Below are 16,064 nucleotides of genomic sequence, written 5' to 3' on the forward strand. Positions count from 1 at the left end.
CCCCCAATTGACTTTTGTTTATGCTTTTTGGGGCCTGGGGAAGAGGGTGTCCTTGGATCTCTAGCTTAGAGGGATTGTTTTGTCTGACCAAGATGTGAAGACAGTTAACTAACACTTTATATGTAGTTTAGAGTTTTGCATTAATGGATCACTACAGGATTTGAAAAATATAAGGCATCAGCTTCTAGGTACTCTGGTACTAGGAAAGCAAATTTATAACTAATATGTAGATAAATTCAGGCTAGATTTGGGTCTTATTTAGCTGTATTTAATCTTTGTCTTCCAGAATTCTAAACTTTGAAGTTCTGGTGACATGGAAGGGAGAAGTGCGAGGATAACTCATCTTTCAGCAGCATTTGGAAAGCTAAGAGCACCTGTAGCCTGCTCCCACAGCAACCAGAAAGAAGTTTTGACAAAAAATATTCTGCCTGGTCAGGTAGCAGATGAACAAAAAGGATCTATTATCCTTAATATGGCAAATCTCTGTTTTCTATTCTGGTCTAAGTGGTTTTGTACACCTGATGTACAGGAGAGCTGCTTTGGATGATGCCTTTAGTGCAGAAACATCTTTGCCCTCAGTAACAACTGAAGGGTACTTTTTCTTGCCTCTGTACATATGCCAAACATATCTCATTTTCAATGGAAGTCAAACTGGAACATAGAAGAAAGCCTTCATGTTAATATTTCTCACAGATTAATGGCTTTGTATGACAGGAAAATTATTTTGACAGGTAGAAATAAATATATGGATATAAAAGGAGAAATTTTACACCCTTTGACAGCTAAAGAGCAAGACCAGCTCATCTGGATTTTTTATACAGTCTACACTCTTCAAAACTGTCCACAGTTTTGGAGATTTCTGTTTGCAGTGAGAGTGCCTGAAGCTTCAACTGAATATTTTCAGGAAACTCAGAAAGCACGTACGTGCTCCCTATTTTCAAAGGCTAAACAAGCATGACTGCAAACACTATCACAGCACTAGCAAAAATGTGCTGAACCACACTATAAGAGACAGTAATTCATGATGGAGAATACTCTGTTATCCATGAGGGAGATTGGTCTTTGTGCAGTGTGAGGAAAAGATAAGCATATTGACATGGCTTCTTTTGAAGTGTCCATCCACTCTGCCACAGCCTCCTCCTTTCTGCTCGCTTCCTATTGATTATGTCTGCACTAAAGTTCAGCTGACCATTTATATTTCAAGTGAGAAGGAGGGAGAACTGAGATTTAAAACCATTTAAACACCTCTTGCTGGAGTTAATGCTTGCATGTCACCAGCAGTTGTCAGGACTCAGGCAATGAAATTCCTGAGGGTGGTTCATAATGATTCAATTTGTCAGCATTTCAAGCATTTCAAGCAGAAACATGCAGGTCTGATATTCCAGTCCAGGGGGTATAAGAACAGCCAGAAGAGTGTGTCTCTGTGTTACTCACCAGTAAGCAGATGATAACTCAGAGCTGGTGGTACAACTTTAACTGCACTGCAGGATAAATTGGGGGTGCAGGCACAGAGGCTACTGAAATACCTGTCTGTGAGAACTTTCTTTATCTGCTGTGTTAGTCCCTCTGGTAAATACACACAAAGGTACAGCAGTGCATGCACATGAATGAGGGATGCTCTGAAAATCCTGCGTAAAGATGTACGTGGTCTTTCACATTCATATTTATGTACCTGACATAATATGCAATGACATACATGCTCATTCTATGTGTATTTTAGGCTTTGACAAGGCTTCAGTAAAATCTGTAGTCAACTTCTGCAGGTTTTTGTAATCCTATTTTCTTATTCTTTAGCAATGGTTGGAGACCTGCACAGAGAAGAGGGGAAATCAAACAGCCAGAAGAATATACACAGTACAGCCTATTCATTATTCTGTTCTGCCATTTCTTCTGTTGTCTGCTTTGTCTTTCCAGACCACATACCTGGTGTAATTTGTGTTGTACCTGTGCTAAATCTGAGGCAGAATTTATTTTTTTTTCCTTTTTTGTTCAGCACAGTAGGTTATAGATTGGTGACCTGATATGCCCCCATAGTGCAAACACATGTTGAAGTGTTGTTAAAAGTGCAAAGCAAACAGGATAACAGGAAGGATATCTTGTTTGTCTCCTTGTATAAGGTCAGATTTAAGAGGAAGTCTGGAAAGGAGAGCAGGCTGAAAAAAAAAAACAACAAAAAAAATCCCAAACCAAAAATCCACTAAATAATAATAATAAAAGCCATTACTAACTTTTTTAATAAGTGCTAATGACTTAGTTTCAACCAATTACAAACTACTCTCTAGGTTAGATGAGCCTTTTCTTTAGAGTATGTCTGCACACAGGCTTAAACCTGTGATCTGAGAAACCTGGTGGTTTGATGGACTATTCTTAAATGGCTGTCATGAAAACTGAGTGAGAGAAGTCAACACATGGTTTGCAAGTTCAAAGTCCCTCTTAAGCATCTGTGTTTTCTCCAGTGGGAAGCATGGCTGTTTTCCTGACATGGAAAAAGTCTGAATAATTACCAATTAGGAAAACTGAAAGAGTAAGCTGGAAATTAACCATAGAGACTGTGTCCAGCCCAAATTTACTCTCCTGCTTGCAGAGCTTGTATACTGACAATAAATAAGCATAGATTATACATGTGTGAAAAGTAGTATTTTATCTCCATTGGATTTTAATATTTGTTTATCTATGAGAATCTTCTATGTAATTTAATGGAATGTGCTTGTCTGTGGTACCTTTTTAATAAAGATTCAATATGCTGCTTCTGATATAGGTTATTCAAATAACTAATTAATAAAGCTGCACAAAAAAGTAGGAGCTGATTTTCTTTTACTACAGTAGGATGACTCTCTTAGTGTAGAACCTTTATGCAGCTTCCATTTCCCATACACTACTCTCTTTTTAATGATTTATTTAAAATGCTCACATTAAAAAGAAATTTAACTCAAAACACTCATAAAGCGTGACTCCTCCTATGACTGTGGGGCTTATTCTGGAGTAATTTCATAGGGCAGTTTCATTAAGGGGCAATTTTGTCAGCTGCTTCAGGCTGGTTTTTCAGGAGGTCTGGAATGAATAGTCCATGAGGAAGGACAAAGTGAACCAGTATTGTTACATCTCTATACATCTGAGAGGAAGGTTAATTGCAATGTAAAAATCTGAAAGATAAAAGATGTGATTAGAAACACTGAGCTTGAAGTACTGGAAGGAAAAAAAATATGTCAAACAGAAGGAAAAAAAAGTCAGCAATATTCAAAGTATACAGAATTACTATAAAATAATATTATAAAAAGTGAAAGTATCTGCCATTGTCCTTAAGCAAAACAGGGCATAGAAAAAGACAGAATTTAGGCTCTGAAATGGGTAAAAGTAGATATTTATTGTCTATGGGTGTACAATGGAGTAAAAAGAAGATTTTATAAAAATAGGTTCAAGCCACGAGGAAAAGATTGAAGAATTTTAGTGCCTGATTCTAACAAATCCTAAAACACTATGTCATCTTTGATTGAATTCTTCAAAACCAAATGCTTAAATAAGGCTTTGCCTCTCTGTTTATTTTTCTTTGGAATTCACTGTTAAAAATTCCAGAACTGGATGTTGCAAAGAACCTCTATCACAGAGGTCAATCATCTTAGAATATAGATATTCCCATATATTGAACCTAGCAAATTTTTACTTGCTGTCATGGATAGATATTTTAATATCTTCTCCTTGTGCTGCAACAATTAAGGCGGAGATGACATTTCAGTTAAAAAGATCATATAACTCAGTGGGGAAAAACTAAATGATCCAGCTGGGCTGAAGCTGTGCTTTGGACATAGCTGCCTTGAAGAGAATGTTTCCATCAGATTCAGATTTTAAATTGAGATGTGTCTAAATAAAATCGTGGAAATACTTCTTAGGCACCAATGTATCTGTCAAATGCTATGTAGAGAAAAGGATTTTGAGGCAATACAGCCCTTGGCATGGGATTTGCTCTGGAAAGGCCGTACTTCTCAGGCTTGGATAGAAATTCTTCTCCTGAAATGAATGAACAATTCCACAGTGAAGTTATTGGGAATAAAGCATTTTAATTGATGTGGTGACTATTCTCAATAGTTTTGGGCTTTAAATGGAGGAAAAAAACTTGCTATTAGAAAAGGAAATCCTGCATAGTTCTCCAGATAGGCCCTGATGTTCCCAAATTTCCCTCTCCTTGCCTCCCTTCAGACTCAAGCCAGGCCATGGCTTCCTCAGGAAGACTACAGCAATCTTCTCCTCTGGTAATGCTCAACCCATTTCCCTCTCTTCCTGACCTCTCCTCTCTCAGTATCCTTCTGCTAGCAGTCTGAAGAGTGGGACATAGGAAGGGACTGTTTTTAAGGAGTAGCAAGACTCAGGTAGCTCTAGAGCAGAAAGCACAGAAATTCTTTGGCCATCCTGGACTCTCACAGCTAAAGCATCCAGCACACATCTACAGCAGAGGGAGTCTGAGCCCCAAACACCCAGGTTTCCTTTTGCAGTCATCTCCTAATGGGGTTATTTAGGAGCAGGAAAGCAAAATGCAATCAGAATCGATCCAGACACATTCACAGGGGAGAATAAATGTTACAGTACATGGGATAATAAGGCCTGGTTTGCAGTGACCCCATCACAGCTTTCCTTAAGGAGGATGTAATTTGGCTCTTACTCTGTCCTAAGGATCAGCCTGGGGACAGCCATGAGCTTTTGTGATTTGTGATATAAGGACTAAGACTAAACTGTGTGTCCCTTGCTATCAGGCTGGGACACTGACTCATCATCTTGCTGACTGTTCTCACAACAGCACAAGGTCTTCCATTATCCCAGACCTTCATCTTTTAGCAGACAACTTGTTATACACTATTTACTTGAAGAGCAAAGCAGCCAGAAAGTTTCTTTAATGAGTACAATAGATTCTGATCTCTGCTCAGTTCTCATTTATCTCAAATCCATGTTCCAAAGTCAGTGTTGAGTGCAAGTGAGGGAAGAAAATGAGGCAGAAGGGTTAGCTGAGACCAAACTGCAAAGATAAGAGGCCAATAACACATGACAACTACAGCTACAGGAAAACAAGATAAGAACTTATGTGAGAGAATCTAATGTAGTCAAATTAAAGCAATCCAGAGCAATGGTTAGTGCTTTGACTCACATCCTGTCTTCATTTGGGTACAAGCTGGATGGAATGTCAGGCAGGGCAGTGTGGCCAGTCACCAAGCTCTCTGAAATGGACCCTGGAACAGCTTTAGTGTAGCCTGGCCCTAGTCTTGATGGTACAAATGTGTGGTGACCCAAGGGAATCGAATAAAGCTGAATCAGAAGAGATTTAGTTTAGGTGTTGGGAAAAGGTTCTTCGCTCAGAGGGTGGTTGGTCATTGGAACAGGCTCCCTGAGGAAGTTCTTACAGCTCCAAGCCTGACAAAGCTCAGGAAGTGTCTGGACAATGCTCTCAGGGACATGTTGGGATTCTTGGGGTGTCCTGGGCCAGGAGTTGGATTCTATAGTTCTTGTGGGTCCATTTTAACTTAGGATATTCTATAACTGTGTAAATCTAAAATACTTTATAAAATGCAAGCCTTGACTGGGCTTAGTATGTTTTTTCTCCTGTTAAATGTTTCAATATCTATGTAGAAATAACCTTTTCACATCATGACTTTTACTTTAATTCAGCATTATCAGTGCAACCATAGGAAAACTTTTCTTTGTGATACAGAAACGTAGCTGTTGCTTCGTGGCTGTCTCATAACAGTCTAAAATTTTCCTTCTCAGCTCAGCATAAAATTAGCCCTAATGGATATCTACTTTAGAACACAGTTCTTTCTTTGGCTTTTTTTTTTCTTTTCACGTTTTTCTTTGCACTTTCTCGCTCCAATATTTATCCCTGAATCATTATCCAATCACAGTATATTGTCAAGCTTCTCAGATAAAAGTGCAGAAGTGGAGATTAAATGTCACTTGTTCTGCTTGCACACTTCTCTGTTTTCCTCAGAGCCCATTGTGATAGGACCTAAGTGATTTCTGTCTGAAATGCAGGCATGCTCACTGAATGAGAACATTAGGAGAGACTGGCAGGAGGGTGTTTGAGGCAGGTCAAGGCAGCTCTGCCACAGCAGAGACCCCTGGAACACAGCCCCATGCAGCACCATGTGGAAAGAGGGATGTTCTACTTGGACTGTTATCATCTGTGCTGGGTTTGAATGGGATAAAGTTAATTTTATTCATAGTATTCAGTATTAGGCTGCGTTGTGGCTGAACACCTGCCTGCCCATGGGAAGCAGTGAATGAATTTTCTGTTATGTTTTTCTTCTATGCATGGTTTTTGCTTTGCCTATTAAACTGTCTGTATCCCAGCCCACAGATTTGCTCATTTTTACCTTTCTGATTCTCTTCCCTATCCCACCCAGTGGGAAGTGAGTGAGCTTTTTTCTGGGGCTTGATTCCCAGCTGGATTTAAACCACACCATCAGGTACAGGAACATCTGCTTTTTCTTCTGTGGCATTTGAACAATAAGAATTTCCCTTTGCTATTGCAGACTTAACATGATAACCAATCTAGGGAAATGTAGATCGTCTCCTAAAATGTGATATGGGTCTGGATCTTTTCCTGCACCTCAGAAGTTACCTTTAGGCATCTTTAGCTAGAATGAGGCCCAGGGACTCAGTATTTCAAACCAGTTGCTGTGAAATAGTAAATGTGTTGGCAGCCTGGGGAAGAGAAACGTGTGCTTCTGCCTCCCTCCCCTGAGCTAATGTTTGTTTTTATATCTACACTCATCCCAGCTTTTAGCTCCAGCTAGAACTCTCATTAATCACCACCTGAGAACACGCTCTTGGAACAGGTATATGTGAGCTTTTGTGAGGAAAAGCAGAGGGGAAGGAGGCTGTGTATCATGTGGAGGTGTGAGTGATGATTTTGGGGTGCAGAGTGAGAGACTGAAGTGAGGAAGAAGTAGAGCAAGGAGGGAAGAGGAAAGGACACTGTAAGAGCTGTTTGGGGAGATAGAAAGAATGAGAAAACACAGAGGGGAAAAAAAAGACAACCCTATTTCAAACAAATTGGGCAAAGGGGAGAAGAGTGCACTACTATCAATATCCCATTTAGACTGCTCTTTGCCACAATTACTGACAAATTCTAAGAGAAAAAAAAATGTAATTAGGACAAGACCATTTGCCTATAGCAAAGATGAGGCCAGGAGACACCCTCCCCCCAGTTTCTGGTATAGTTCTTCCCTTCCTGTGAAGACTTTCATCTAGATCTCATTAGGAACAATTTTATTTTTGGTCATAATTTGTGCTAAGAATGGCACAGAAAGTACCCCAGGGCAGGCAGCTCTCCCATTTCCTGCAAGGTTTTAGTCTGATCTTGGGTAATTGGTGGACTGCTAAAAAGGTTATTATTATTTATTATGTTTATTAGAGTCATGCCTAACAGCCAATAAATGATATGGTTTCCTTATGTTAAGCACTCTACAAACACATAGTGGTAGGAGATCTTTGCCCCAGAGAACTTGTAGTTCAAACAGAGACATGGGTGAGGCTAAGAGCTTTATGCAGGGGAGTGAGGAGAGTGCTGGCAGCATAGGCAGCACTGCAGCATGTGGCAGTACCTCCATGCTTTTATTTCATTGACATGATGAGAGGAATAACTGTAGAAAAGAAAATATGGAGTATGGAAAGAAGAAAATTAAGACACATGATATGTTGTCAAGGAATTCTAAGAGTACAAAACTGGCCCATTGAGAGCTACAGATATGTCTGAAATTCAAGAATTACCTGGTTTAGACTGTTCTGTAACCCATTGCTTAGTGTCTTTTAATTATGCTTCTCTACAGGTTATTTCCTTTTTCTTTTCTTCTTCTTTTCTTCTTTTCTTTTTCTTTTCCTGGGGAAAAACAGTTGCTCACAGTACAGAAGACATAGTCCAGCACTATGTTAGGCACAAGATGTTCAACTTATGTGCTGCAGATGAAAAACAATGCTCTTACAAAGCCATTTTTCACTGCTCAGTCATTTTGTCACTGTTTTCCAAAGAACATACAGCAATGTCGCTGGAACAATACATAAGGAATGGAAAAGTCTCTAGTTTTTTACTGATTTGCAGATAAAGAATATTTTTGTCTGAAAATGTAAGGAATTTTTGTTTTCTCTCAAATGAAAACTCTGGGCACAAACTTTCCTTAAGTCAGAGATATTGTCTGAGACATTGAAGGCCTGTGATGTGGTCCTGCACAACATCCTTCACTCTGTGTTGGCGGGACAGAGATTTGACCGGTGGGCTGTTTGGTGGATGATGAACTGGTTGGGTTGTCACATCCAGAGGATAGTGGTCAGTGACTCACTGCCCAGATGGAGGCTGTGACAAGTGTTGTCCCTCAGGGGTCCACACTGAGACCAGTGCTAATTAATATCTTCATCAACAACAGACAAGGGGGTTGAATGCACCCTCAGCAAATTTGCAGACAGCATCAAGCTGAGTGGTGCTGTTGACACTCCTGAAGGACAGGATGCCATCCAGAAGGACCTGGACAAGCTTGAGAAGTGGCTCATAGGAATCTCATGAGGTTTAACAAGACCAAGGGCAAGGTCATGCACCTGGGTTGGAGAAACCCATTATCAGTCCAGGCTGGGGATGAAGGGATTGGGAGCAGCCCTTCCCAGAAGGACCTGGTGGATGAGAGATTGGACATGACCCAGCAATGTGCTCTCACAGCCCAGAAACCAAACATGTCCTGGGCTGCAGGTGAGTGAGGAGATTCTGCCCCTCTCCTCTCCTCTGGTGAGACCTCACCTGCAGTTCTGCATCCAGCTCTGGGGTCCCCAACACAAGAGAGACTTGAATCTGTTGGAGCAAGTCCAGATGAGGGGCACAAAAATGATCGGAGAACAACTGTCCTATGGAGAAAAGCTGAGATAGTTGGGGTTGTTCAGCCTAGAGAAGAGGAAGCTCTGGGGACACCTCACTGCAGTCCTTCAATACTAAAGGAGGCCTACAAGAAAGACTGGGAAAAGGTTTTTGGCAGGGTGTGTTGCTGTAGGACAAGAGGCAGATTGTTTCAAACTAAAAGAGTGCAGATTTAAACTAAATATAAGGAACAAATTTGTATGGTGAGGGTGGAAAAACAATGAAAGAATTGGCCCAGAGGTGGTGGATGCCCCATCCCTGGAAACACGTGGATACCATTTAACTGTGATATAGAACCAACCATGTGTGCAATTCCTCTCTTTATGGAGAGAAAGGCCACACATCCACTGAGAAAGAAGGGCTTGTTTATTGGCTGAGTGGACAGATAGCATGGCACAGGTCATACCTGTCTGGATAAAGCCCCTCTCTTTCTCCTCTCAAATAAGGAGACTGTACTGAGTAACGAGAAGAGACCATGACTGATGCTAATACCAAGCTGAACAAGGAAAAACTGCCAGCTGGCACAGGAATACTACAACATTAAAAAGTGTGGATGAGCATGGACCAGCTTTGTTTCCATGTCTCTGCCATGGGTAGTCTATAGTGTAGACAAACTGAAAGAACCAACACTGTAAACTTCTCATAATGAAGCCAGACAATTTCTTTTCAGTGCTTTTATTTCAAACTCTTTTTGGTGACTCTGCCATGACAGAATAGATTTTTTTTTTTCAAAGGTGATGAATTTGTAACTTATTTTAGAGTTTCATTTTTGGGACCTTTGCCTGAACCAAGGCATGCAAGATGAATGGCCTTTGCTGAGAATAGTAGCTCCACAATCTGGTGCTGGAACACTTTGATCCTAGATCCTTCTCCTTTTCTTCTATTTTGATCCAAATGACAAAATCAGTCTAAATCATTTCTGTGCCTGAAGCTGCTCAGATGCTTGCTGGATCAGTATGCAAGCCGTATTCTTTGACAACAGGGAATATGAGACGAGTGTGACATGTTGTGTTTCCTTTTAGGTAAAGCTGGCAGTATCTCGGGTTTGGTGATTGTGGCAGTTTCTGTCTGAGTCTTTCAGCAGATGGCTTCGATGTGCTGGAGCTCAGTCCTTTGCTTTGAAAGACATAATCCTTGGCTAATTTTATGATGCAGAGCGACACTGTGGGACACAAAAATTACATACCTTTTATAACAAGTGGCATTACACATTTGATGATATGATGCCAATTATGCATTTCAGGATGTCTTAAAAAAATCAGTACGTGACAAAGTTTTAATTTGAAGGGAAAACTTAGAGATAAATTATTACCTTCTCATTTTCAGATGTTTCTATGTTGAATGTTCCATACTAGTAGAGTAATGAGATTTGTGCATATATATCATCATTTTCTTTTGAGCTTCACTGTCTAATTTCATTGCTCATTAAGATTTCTTATACATAGCAGTGCTTTTTTTTATATCTGAGGATCATCTTTAGTTAGCCTTAGGGCCATCCTAATCAGTGTGATATCTTAAAGGTAGCATATTTTCTTATGCTTTTAACTATTCTAATATGTATGTCATCTGCAGCTAATTCTACTTGTCAGATTTTCACCATCTGTATTCAGGAATCAAATGTTGCCATTCAGTTGTTCTTTGGAATGGAAGAACAGACACAAATTCTGCAAAATAGATTTAAGATCTGTTTTTCTGTACATACAGTCTTTAATGCACACTTTTCAGCATCTTTAATACTGTGTTAAAATGTCAAAGAAAGTTTTACAGCAAAGAGAAATTGCTGGTTTATGCTGCTGAATAATTCTTCTTAAAGCAAAGATGTAGATATGGAAATGAAAGAGAGAAGAAAACAATGTAGGAGATACAGAAACTCAGTCGTGACTTGGAACCACGAGCCAATTATTGCACTCTAATTTGGAAAACAGAGTAGGACTGTTTTATACAATGCTTACTTTGAGTCTGACAAGGAAAATTCACAATTGCTTTAATCACAAAGTTTTGTGGTACATGTGAATCACTTGTAATGGTATTTCCTAAGTAAGAAATTGTATCTGTTTAATGCTTATGAACTTGAAAAGACCCATAATTAAAATTCAGGAGGGAGAGTGCCAGTGAGATTTTTATTAGGGAAATAGTAGAAATGAAAGATCTTTGCATGTTTCCATGTAGGATGGTTAGTTTCACCTTTCATTGTAGGCACCTAGAAGAAGCATGTAACAGCATAAATCTAGGTAACGGTCGCTGCAGAAAACGACATCTTGATGATTTGGTTTTAGACCCCAAAAGAAAGTTTCCACTTTGAAAGGCAGAAAGAAAGAAAATACCTGACTTTCATATTATATTCACCTAAGGAGGAAGCAGGGCATCCAGGACTGCAGATGTAATTGGACAGGGATTTTGCTTGAAATGATAAATATGGGAAAATAATGATAAAAAACATTAGAGGGAAAATAATGCTTAAAACAGAAGACATATTTGTAATGTTTGTGCCCCAAAGTAAAATTATATAAGGAAAGTATTTGCCATTTATATATAAGCATTTATCTTTCATAATATTTTATTTTAGTACCTCTTTGTGAGTAAATAATCTTATTGTGACAGAATGAGAAATATTCATCCACTGCTAAATCCAATAAGATAATATTTGATTTTCTCCCAGCCCTTTATCGGCAAACTTGTTAAAATTTAGTGCAAGATTTGTGTAACGAGGACTTGAGAGAATTTAGCTTATTTCAGAGATTAATTCATTTTGTAGCATATTCATTTGGCCTTTCATCCCCTAACCAGTTTCTTTGGTCCTGTATATATGAAATACATAAAATTAATTTGATTTCTGCATGCATTATGTGCAAGCATCGTGCAAAAATTCTGAAACTCTGCATTTCATTATTTGTTGCCCCTAAATTTTGCATGGGTATAAGAGGACCTGAAATAAGTCAGAGCAAAGCAAGCGCTCCATCATTGCAGATGTGCTTATGAAAACACAAGAGAGAAGTAACTTTGAAAGTGAAATTGTAAAATGATACTTCAGATCTAAGATCCTTTGGGTAAAATACATCAGAAAGTAAAGGATTTGCAATCAGATTCCTCTGTTCTTCTTTCTTAAAATGTTGGCCTCAACCCAGTGGTTTTCAGAACCTTTCTGGTCTGTAACAAACTCCACATGAGTAGGTTGCATTTGGTTCTTTGAAGCCTTTTCACTAGTTCTCTAGAAGTTTACCAGTCTCAGTCTTTGTTACAGATTTCCCGCTGCCCTCATCAGTCTCTGCACTCCAGCTGCTTCACTCAGGCTGTTCTCAGGAAGGGCACAAATTCCCCTCAACCCAGAGAGCACAACTTCATGCAGGGAGTATCTCTCAGTTTAGGAAGGTGAGCAGCTTTCCTTCCGGCACCCCTTTTCAGCAGAACAGTACATGCAATAAAGTAGATCAGACTGCAAGAAAAGAGATTAAGGAATAGTCCAATCCATCACCATGTCCTTCCTTAACACTGTCTCCCTAGTCAGACCTCTTTGAATTCCCTGCCACGGTTTCTTATATTTATTTCTTTGCTTTGCTGGAAATAAGATTTTGAATTCTTGTGAGCTCAGACTTTATTTTCTGGTGAGTCAGGACAACTCCTTTCATAATGGACACCAGTTTTCTTTCACTCCCTTGACCATTATCATAACAGAATATAAATTATAATGTTGATATGCCTGGGTAGAATACTTAAATATTCCTTCAATAGTGCTTCCATCTCATTCTTGCTTTGTGTTTCTGAGAGGTGCTTAGTGATGGCTTGAAGCAGATTGTGCTGTGTGTATGTTAAAGTGCAAACAGAGGGGACATAAAAGAATTCTTGTTGAAAAAGTGGCCACTGTGCTCATGAGTCAATGTGCTATATTCATTTGCTGAATTTTCAATTTCCAGTAACCAATACATCTCTGTTTCAGTGCCTATTGTATCTGTGTCATCATCTACTGTCAAACTAATAAGAGTAATTTCATTAGTCTGGACATTCAGAAAAGCAAAACTTTTGTCTGAAATTAATAACTCCCACAGATTAATCAAAGGTAATTATATTAGGAGAAGTTATGTCTTCTTGTATCCTGAGTCATGAAATGAAATTCTCATTAAAATTGTATTACATTCATTACCCAGATTCCCAGAGATATACATTATATAAGATTCTCCATTTCAATATTGCTTGTAAACCTCATTTTGATTCAGGGCCAGGGTTTCAGCAGAAGAGTGTTAGGTCTGAGGAAATCATATAATTCCTCCACACACAACTTGGATTGTTCTGCTGTGAATAAAAGATGTTGCATTCAACTTATCAAAGGCCATTTATGGTCACTTTGCCCACTTGTAAGCTCCAACTGATTTGTGACTATAACTCTTAATCCCTGTTTCAAGAGGATAATTTAGTTGCAGTTGCACCTCTCCCCGTTAGAGAAAAACCTAAGATCACTGAAGATTTATTACATGTTGTTTTTTTGTGCTATGAGGCAGCACAACAATTTGGGCAGAACTCAAGCTTAAAACTCATGTGATGAGCACTCTCTAGCATTTGTTTTGAATGCACTCCCATTCTGTCCTTCAACTTTTATCATTGCTTTCTTCTGAGCTATGAGCAGCAGCTTGTCCTTCCATGAATCCATGTAATGCCTCACACAATGCAGCCTTGACCTTGGTTGGGACACTGCAGTGCTGTGAACAAGAAAAATGTTAATTAACTGCTATGTTCCGGCCAAAATATTTGTCCTTCAAAGGTGCGTAAGGGTTTTGCTCTTCCTATTGGTTGCAATAAGGACTGCCAACTATGTGCTTTTGTGGTAAAAAGCTCTAGAGATATACAGTGCTAGCTTTTTTCAAGGCAAGATATCTACTAGTAAGGTTGCTCTTAGTAAGAGATAAAGTTGTGCAATTCTTTTTTGAGGCCAATAATATATTAATTACTTGGACAGAGGAAAAAACCTGTTTTAACTTTGCTCACCATCACTTAATGATGTACTTTTCTATCTTATCTCAGAAAATTCTGTAGCTGCTGTTTTCTTTTGACTCGCTTGTGCTCCTGCAAGTTCTCCCTGAAGTCCATTCCGTTATTCGAAATATCATGATAAAGGCTAAGGAAATTGGCTGAATGAGAACAGTATGAAATAATTAGTAAAAATGAATCTGGGGTTTGGAAATATCATCTGATTCCTAAAATCACCCTGTTTTTGCTTGAGAACTGCCATTATCACACAGCTCTGCTGCCTTTCTGGCATCATCTCCAGGATGAAGTAAATCAAAGAACAAAATTTTTGTTATCAAAATGAATCAAAATTTTGCTAATGAAATTAATATCAGGTTAAAAATAAGGCAAAACCCCCAAAGCCAAAGCAATGTTTTGGAAAACACCAGAACCACATATTAGGTGGGATTTGTAGTGCTTTATGGAAAACGAAACTGTTCTTTGAATTTCCACTGGACCCTTTTTGACCAGATTTACAGTTTGGACCATAATTAAGCACACTCTCTATCCTTCATGAGAGGCAGATCTGGCTCTGGAGCTCTGGTTTTGGTGCATCAGATGAGGCACCTTACCTGGAAGTCCTGGCCACAGGGGTTTATCAGGGCAAAGGAGCTGCCAGAAATGTTCTTTATACACTAGAGGAAGTATGATAGAAAACACAAGCCTAGAGGTAAGTCACAAATAGCAAGATACTGAAAGAACCTGAAACCAAACAGGAACAAGCCAACCTGTTCCTATAATACAGATAGGGAGGTCTTTATTTTCATATAATGAATTTTGGTGGATTTTGTCTACAGATGTAAGGGAACTTATGAAATGGATGTAGGAGGAAGGGAATGGAAGATGAAGCCATGTTGGGTGCCTGATTACATCATGGCCATCCCAGGAATAACACTTGCAATTCCAAGGTGAGGTGGCAGAAACACTGCTCCTGGGATAGAGTTAAAGGTAATTGTGTGCTTCTGACTTGGATACCATGTGACCTGTTTCTCTGAAATGCAATGAGGGTATATTATTTTTTCAAGTTACCACCATGCCAGGATGCAGGGCCCTATGCACAGATGAAAGGACACAGACTAAAAAAAAGCACTTTTACCATAATAGCCAGCCCTTTCTTGGCAGGTCACCTCATGTAGTAACTTAGAGAAGAGAAATTTATGAATGACAGCTGCTTTTGTGCTCTAAGACTTCATATGGTCCATGGAATCCTGCTGTCATAGAGGTCTTCAAATGGAGTAGAAAAATTTCATTTCATTGCTTGGCACAGGACACTTGCAAAAACCTTCTTGACACAAGGGCAGGGAAGGAAGAGTCTTGTAAGGAGCTCCTGAGCAGCAGCAGTGGCAGCACACCCGTGGCTGACCTGGCAGCTGTAACACATCATTCAGGGAAACCTTCCAGCATGCCCTCGTGGAAACAGGCAAGACCTGTACAGAACACACAAACCTGCAGCCTGCAAACACCTCGGGCTGCAAAGGCGGAGACCACACCAGCAGCAGCAGGTGTGAGGCCACGAGTCAGTCAGGTGAACAAGTGTGTATTTCTGGACTGGACACCAGGCAGAGTTATACAACAGAGCCCTTCTAGGGGAAGAGTTTTGTTCTTATCAGCATGAGACATGCTGGTGATGAGTCTGGTCACACCTCTCTCACTTACACCCTCCTTCTTTGTGGTGACCTTGAGATGATTTCTCTCAGCTCCTCATGTGTTGGAATTCATCCCAAGCAAATTCTGCAGAATTTGGCAAAAGTAGCTCATGCAGATTATGGCTTGATGTCAACTGGGTTTATTTTTATTCATAGGGAAGCTCAAGGAAGGTGTTGTCAAAAAAGGTGTGGACAGAAGGATCATTTCTATAAGTCTGAGAAACTAAAATTGTGACAAAACTAGATAAAAATGGAGATGACAAAACTAGGCACAAGTCAGTATTACTGCCAGAAGACCTCTGCAAAACACCAGTTGACAACAGCAAAAAATCGAGGGATAATGAAATGGGCATCTTCCTCCTTTTCAAAGTAACTCCAGTATATCAAGACCTTGTGGGAACTATCTGTTTCACTTCTAATTTGTTCCCCAAAACATTACGACATGTCAAGAAAAGTCCTTTTCTTTAATTCACTTTTGCCACTTGAGAACAGATTAATTCTATCTAGGAGAGTAACTTCAGCTGTGTAACCGAGAA

Source organism: Vidua chalybeata, chromosome 1 (assembly GCF_026979565.1).
Source record: "Vidua chalybeata isolate OUT-0048 chromosome 1, bVidCha1 merged haplotype, whole genome shotgun sequence".
Classification (NCBI taxonomy): domain Eukaryota; kingdom Metazoa; phylum Chordata; class Aves; order Passeriformes; family Viduidae; genus Vidua; species Vidua chalybeata.